General features: G+C 60.9%; 1 long non-coding RNA gene across 1 annotated transcript in view; it reads right to left on the minus strand.

The window, feature by feature from the left end:
• The window catches only part of LOC112479234, a 7,086-nt gene extending 2,357 nt beyond the window's left edge, over positions 1 to 4,729 (minus strand). Inside the window, exons 1-2 of the long non-coding RNA XR_003046129.1 lie at positions 4,535 to 4,729; positions 2,350 to 2,523 (exon numbers count right to left, since the gene is read on the minus strand). This is a non-coding gene — a long non-coding RNA (uncharacterized LOC112479234). The remainder of the gene's footprint in view (positions 1 to 2,349; positions 2,524 to 4,534) is intronic.
• Positions 4,730 to 7,402: the final 2,673 nt, after the last annotated feature.

Consider the following 7,402-nt stretch of genomic DNA (forward strand, 5'->3'; position numbering starts at 1 on the left):
GAGCCCGGAAGAAGAGCCCGGAGGAAGAACCCGGAGGAGGAGCCCGGAGGAAGAACCCGGGTGCTAGAGCTTCCACAGAGAAAAGCCGGGTCACCTGCAAAGGATCGGATCTCGGAACGCCTTCGAAATGCACGACGGCGGCGGCGGCAGCATCGGACGTGAGAAAACAATGGAGCGATGCCTTCGGATTTCTAAAAAAAAATTGTCTTCTACCAAAAATCTCATAGCCGGCCAACGTGTCGCTCAAGTATTATGATGCGATGAAGATCATTTCGGACGGGCGAGGCCTCAAAAAGGTTTGCCTGCCAGTCACGCTTTCTCCAGAAGCTACCGAAGGACGGGCCACCCACAAAGTGAGAAAATAAACCACGAAAGAGAAGACCAGAGAGACAAGGAGTGGTTTATCACCACGGGGAGGGGTGGCGGAAGTCCCCAGGGAGACTGGGAAGGGACACCCAGGATGGCAGCATGCACTCGACACAGAGGGCTGCCAGTCCAGGCGACGGCCACGTGACTCGAGAGGTCTGCTCCACGGCAGCCCTCCGCACCCAGGGCAGAATGCCGGGGTGACAATCTTATCCTGACCAGATGCCGATGACGTTTCCGTTCTGTCCGCCGCTCGGCTGCCACGACCGATCGAGAGCAGTCACGTCATGCCCCGGAAGTGTTTGACCCTGCCCTGTTCCTGAGGGCAGGAAGCTGGCCGTCATGAGCATGGAAGCAGATGGCACAAAGCCATCCGCTCCCTCTGGCTGCCCTTCCAGCACGACCCCTGCTTTGGTCCCACCAGATATCTCAGCTGTAACAAGCCCTGGGTTCCCCGAGACACGTGGCTTTGTCCACGGGCAAGTCCAGAAAGGCTTCTGGCAAGCCCAGGGCAGCAAGCCGGGCTCTGGCCCAGAGAGTCCCTTCAGCTTGCCTTTGGATTTTATATTTTCTTGAGAGCCTTCAATATCGTTGACAATATTGCCTTCCTCTTCCATGATTTGGTTCGTGCTTCCTACTTCATTTTTCAAAACTAAACAATGCATCGTCGAGGGATCGTGACAGAAATTGGCCAGATAGTCACCAAACCTGCATTCTCTCCCTCCTGGGCACCCAGCTAGGCCACCCAGCCCAGCCTTCCTTGCAGGCAGATGCAGGTACCTGACTGGGCTCCACCAGACAATGCAGTGGGAACAGCACGCAGGCCTGGCCCGGCAAGCCTCCTGTGCCACCTGCCTGCTCTTCGTCCTCTGCTCGCCCCGTGCAGGGCACCAAATGGGGGGCTCCAAGGCTCTAGAGCAGCGGTCCCCAACCTTTTTGGCACGAGGAAATGGTGTTCCTATGTGCATCTCAGGCCTGAGGAGCTGAGGCGGAGCTGAGGCGGTGATGCTGGCGCTGGGGAGCGGCTGCAAATGTAGATGAAGCTTCACTCGCTAGCCTGCCACTCACTTCCTGCTGTGCGGCCCGGTTCCTAACAGGCCACGGACCGGTACCGGTTCATGGGCTGGAGATTGGAGACGCCTGCTCTAGAGGATGAAGAACCACTGAGAAAGAGGGTCCTGGGTCCCTGCGTGACCACGTGGAGCAGAGCCCAGCTTAACTCACACTGTGCTGTCACGAACAAGAAGCGCATGCGGATCGGAGGAGGCCAGCACAATTGGGAGTGGATGGTTACACAGTTAAATGCCCTGATTAATAGGGATAGTCACATTAGTGGTAAAACTCTAAAGGGAAAAGTCTAAGAAATTATTCTCAGGAGCACAGTTCCTGATACAGTGTAGGTACGTGTTTAGTCAACATTTACTGAACAAATCGATGAACAAACAAGACTACTTGCCCTCTGACTGTGGTTTCAAAGTCATGTCCACACAGGCTTATGGCCTGGAGGGGAACACAAAAAATGGATGGTTGATTTGTTAGGGTAGTGGGGATGGGGGCGATAGTTTTCTCATTATTCTTAGGATACGGTCGTTTTGCGGTAAACACGTAGGGAATGTGGAGGCGGCCTCTCCCACAGTGCACGTGGCATGCGCGGAGACGCCACACACTGCTCTACAGACAGGTGTTTCTGTGCAAGCGAGAGTTCATTTTTCCTGAAGCAGCAGGATCTGGCACCCAACAGCCCTGCCCCCCCGCCACCACATACACACACACACACGCGCACGCACACACGTGGTCCTTAGCCTTGTCCCTCCTAGGAAAGCCCCATGCCCCCTCCACAGCCTTCAATGCCAAGTTCAGACGTCAGCAGTCCAGAGTTCCTCATTCCCCCTGTATCCCACCAGCCGCACCACCCCCCGGGGCTTCAACTCTCTGCAACGGCATCTGCCCACTCTGCCCCAAAGTGCCCAGACGACAGCTCACCTGGGCATGAGGGGCCTGGGCCCACCGCAGTGCCCGGGGTTTGGACATGTTGCTCTGAGGCCTGTAGCGCTCGTGACGAGCACACGAAGGGATGCGTGGACTGTTCTTAGAAAGGCAACAGGCCTAGATGGGTCACTCGATCAGCTCTGGCTCTTCTTCGCCGAACTTGGCTCCCTGGCAAAAAAGAACAATCAATCGATCAATCTATAAATGACAATGCCACGTGGCTGCCCAGTCGACAGTTGAGCCGGAGGATCTCAGATCTGTCTGAGACGCACGCCAGCTGCAGAGAACGGGCTGTGGACTTTCGCAGTCAGCGTGACTGCGTTTGTAGCAGGGATGGAGGACAACGCCAACCAGGATCGTGCTGGTTAAATTTATGTGCCGATTTGGCCGGGCCACAAGGTGCTCAGATATTTCGTCAAACGTGGGCTATTTCTATGAATGTGTTTTTAGAGGAGGTTGACGTTTCAATTGGTAGATTGAGCAAAGCAGATTGCCCACCCTGCATGGTGGGCCCCGTTCAATCAGACAAAAACACCAGCTTCCTCTGAGCGAGAGAGAATTCTCCAGCAGACATTTCGCAGACTCCATAAGCAACGTTTCCTCCTGGTCCCAAAGCAGGCTGCTTTCCGGCTCCACCTGGAACCCGGGCTGTCCTGGGTCTCGAGTCTGCCGGCCCGCCCTGGAGAGTTTGGACCTGCTGGCCTCCATCATCAGGTGAGCCAAGTCCTTATAATAAATCTCTTTCTATAGAAATGTACATCCTATTCCATTTCTCTGGAAAACCCTAGCTGATGCGATCACCGGATCTCCCAATAATTTGGGGTGAAGCGCCTTGCGACAAACTTCCTTGACAAATAAGTGCCTGCTAGGGGGACATTTACTGTCTCTGAGAAGCGGTATGTTTTCTCCAAGGCTCACGTGAACTTCCCCTCCTTTCCCTGACCCCTTTGGCCGCCAGGAATTAGCAGCTTGGCCGCAGCAACGGCGGAGGACGCCGCGTGCAGCATATCCGCTTCCTGCGCATGGGCTCTGCTCCAAGGGCTTTACGGATGGTGGTCTTGGCCCCCTGTCCTGCCACCGGAACCTGGTCCCAGTGGGGTTAAAACACGTGCCCTGGTCACACAGGGAGGACAAGATGGGTTCAAACCCAGGCCGCCGCTGGCTCGGAGCATACGCCTGGGACCTCGGCCTCCCGCGGGTGACTGCGCAGCGTCCCCTCCCGTGTCTCTGCCGTCCCTATCTCTCTCGGCACCTCTAGCAGCAGCATACGCCGGCTGTTTTCCCCGAGGATTCCCCCAAGTGCCCCGTCACCCTCCCGACGCGATTCTTTGCCCCTCACCCCCGGGTATTTCCAGGACACCCCTGCCCCGCCCCCGCGGCCCGACGCTCAGCCTTCTCTCCCCCTCTTCCAACGACAAGCACATAAACACCCCACGGTGGCTCGTGCTCTGCACGTGCTTCCCTGGTGACCACCACAAGGCTGTCCCCTGAATCCCGGGGGTGGGGGAGGGGGCCCAAGTCCTGTCCCAGCTCTGTCTCTCAGACCCCTGACCCTTCCTCCCGTATCGCCCTGTGGTCCAGGCCTCTGGCCTCTGCCCAGCCTCCCCTCTCTCACGAACGCCCCCTCCCACACTCATCGATCGCCCTCGTTGCTCCCAGGAACCATTTTCGAGCACACATCGGTGTGTCGCTCCCTTGAAAGCCCCCCTCCGCCACACGCCTGTACCAGGCCAGCGTCAGAACCCTCACCGCTCAGACCCGACCTGCCTTGTGCATCCACCCGCCTTCTCTACATCCAGCACCCAGACCAGTGGGTCTCAGACTGGGGAGCATGAGAATCACCTGGGGAGCTTGTAGATCCTGTACTCAGAGATTTAACCTGGCTGGTCTGGGGGTCCGGACTCTGCCCATGTAACCGGATGAGCCGACGGGCGCTGCCGAGGACGCTGACCTCGCCGTGTGTTGGCCCCCGCGCCCTTGCTCACTGCGCCTTCTGCCTGCAGCATCTTTCTGCCCATCAGAGTCCCCTGCATCCTACCTCTGGCGACACCTCCTCCAGGCAGCCCTCCCTGGACTCTGAGAATGACTGCCCCTGGTGTGTCTCTGCCCCTCTGTGATAGCCCTGAGGGCCATCCGCCCCACGGGCACTATCCACATGCCATCCACCTTCCCCACTAACCCGGAGCTGCTGGGGACAGGGCCCATCTCCTCCATCCATCCCTGCCCTGAGCCGAGCCCGCACGGCACTAATACCAGCGAGGGAGCAGGGCGAGAGCCAGGGAAAAGAGAGTCCCCGCCAGCGGCCTGCACAGCCTGAGGCCCCAGACCCGCTGAGGGCCCCTGGCCTGCCCCGCAGAGCCGCCAAACTGCCGGGGATCCCTCGGCAGACACATGTGGCTTAAAAAGGAAATACGCTGTTTCGTGACTTGACTCTTTTTATTTTTAGACCCAGTGACTCATCTCCGCCGTGGGGGCCTCCACTCTCGGGGAGCTCGCCGAGGCCGAGCGCCTGTTCTCAGGGAGAGGAGGACAGGGAGCTCTGCCCTCACTCTGGGGCCGATGGCCTGGCGGAGGGATGAGGCGGTCGCTCCCCAGCCACCTGCCCCTCCTAAACATCTGCTCTCACGATGGCCGGCACACACCTGCAGCCGCAGCTGGGCAGAAGGGCAGCTGTCACGTCCCGCACGAGGGACATGGAGATGGAAGCAAGGGGCTGTTTCTCCAGGTCTCGCCTCCCCGCCCTCGCCCCCCACACACTGGCCCAGGCGCTCCTGCCCCAGCCCGGCGATGTACCCCCTCCAGCGGGCAGAGCCAGAGCCCAAACCGGCTGCTTCCCAGGCCACACGGCCCCTCCGGTGAGGGCACGGGGATCGTGTTTCTGGTAATGAGATTTGGGCACAGACCGAGGGACCTCACTCAGCTTTGCCCTGCCCCGCCCCCCACTTCAGGCACCCCTTCCCTGCTCAACCCCTGTGTGCCCCTAAACACACAAGGGGCTGACCGCGCCCTGGGCCCCTCCCGACTCTCAGCTCGCAGAGCCTCGCTTGCTGCTCTTCGTCGATGTGGATGGCCCGCTGGATTCTTTATTTATTTCATAAAATATACGCACTCACATAGGAATGACAGAAAATCCGCAGAAACAGATATGAGACAGCAGAGGGGCCTGGGGAACGCGCTACCGGCCGTGGGGGAAGGGTGGGCAGTGGGGGAGACTCTGTGTTTGCTCGGACGCACTCGGAATAGCTCCAGACGAGACAGAGACACGGGGGCCACGCGCGCGTTCAGGGGAGGGGTGGGCTGGCTCGCTTTTCGTGGGTCTCCCTTCCACGGTGGTCAAGGAGAAGGTGCAGGTCAGGAGCACCCCGAGACCGCCCTCGCCTCTGACCCCAGGTGCAAGTTCCGGGTCCCCGAGTCCACCCTCAGGGTCAGTCACACGTGATGAGCACCCCAAAGTCACGATTACAGTTCACCATGTGGAAGGACATGGACTAAAATCAGCCCAGTGCAGAGTCCGGGGACGTCCTGTGCACAGAGCTTGGGTGGCACCGGCTCCTCCCTCAACACGCACGGACAACACCCTCGGGAAGCCCCCCAAGCCTCGGCGTCCACAGTTCCCATGGGCTCCATTCACAGACGCAGCTGACGGCAGGTATCTGGCCTCCAGTCTCCAGCCCCCGAGAGGTGGAATGGCTCCTGCGTGTCCCACAGTCCCTGTCGCTAGTCACACTGTTGGACTGTCTGATGTGGCCCAAGGTCCCAGGTACACAGGACAGGTTCTCCAGGCGAGATGCTCCAAAGGCATGCAGCCCCGAGGCGAAGGCGCCAGGTCCTCCTGCGGCCCCGGGCGTCAGGGTAGGAAGCGGGAGAGACGGATCTCATGGGGTTCGTCCTCGGGGTCGGCCTCACAGTGGCTCCGTCACCAGCTCCTCCTCGGCCAGGCTCTCATCCCTCCCAGAGGCAGGGGAGGACTGAGATAAGGGGGAGCTTTTGGTGGCAGGGCTGGCTGTCATGTGGTCACCTCTGTCCTTGTGTCCCCCAAGCCCTCCAGCTCACCACCTGCCTCTTCCTACAAACACACTTAGGAGGAGTTGGAAGCACGACCCCTCCCCGAGATCCCCCACTCCATCAGGGGACCACAGAACTTGGTGACAGATGGCAGTAGGGGCCCCTCTGTCCCCGATGTGGGGTGTCAGACGCGACCAGGACAGCCCCGGTCAGTCTGGGCAGGGCGTGGTCCATCCCTGCCCTGTGGGTGGGACGCAGGTGTCCTCTGCCCACCCTGCTCCACCCCCACCCTCACCGCCCTCGGCCTCAGGACAGGACACCTTGGGGCAGTGCCCCCCTGGACGGGAGGCCCGCCGTGCCCGGCGCTCGGACGCTGAGGGCTGGTGGAGGCCCTAGTCCTCCTTGGGCTTCTGCGGCCGCCTCCGGGCCAGTCTACAGTCGATGTAGGCGCCCAGACAGGACCACAGGAGGAAGCGCACTAGCAGGACGATGACCAGCAGGACCATGAGGGGGTCGGGGCCCGAGCTCGCCCCCCACCAGGAGGCCATGCCGAGGGCGGATGGCCCCGCAGAGCGGGAGCGATGCGGTACAGCCCAGAGCGGCTTCCGGGCCAGCTCTGCCAAGCGCCCGCCACGCGGCCAGGGGCCTGGGCCGGGAGCTCGGTCCAGCCGCAGGTCTCCGAGGCACACGCCACTCTCAGGGGTGACCCCGTCGTCTCCGCAGCCCCTGGGCGGACCAGACTCCAGGGCAGCGCCTCCCTGGCATGCGGGAGGACAGATCGGGAACGGCCAGCAGCCTCCTTGGTCAAGGGGCCCGCACACCATTCAACCGGAATGAGACACTCTGGGCCGACAATGGCTGCATTGTCGGGAGGCCTGGGGCGGGAGGCTGCCGAGCCCCCGCTCTGCCCGGCGCCCCCCGCTCGCCGGCGCTGACGTAATCTGCAAACGTCCCGGGCGGCAGCTGCTGGGCGAAGCCGGCCACCTTCTCCGGCTCCTTCAGCCGCCCACGCCCGCCAGACAATCGGCCTCTTTCTCTCCCC

Source organism: Pteropus alecto, unplaced genomic scaffold, assembly GCF_000325575.1.
Source record: "Pteropus alecto unplaced genomic scaffold, ASM32557v1 scaffold43, whole genome shotgun sequence".
Lineage (NCBI taxonomy): Eukaryota > Metazoa > Chordata > Mammalia > Chiroptera > Pteropodidae > Pteropus > Pteropus alecto.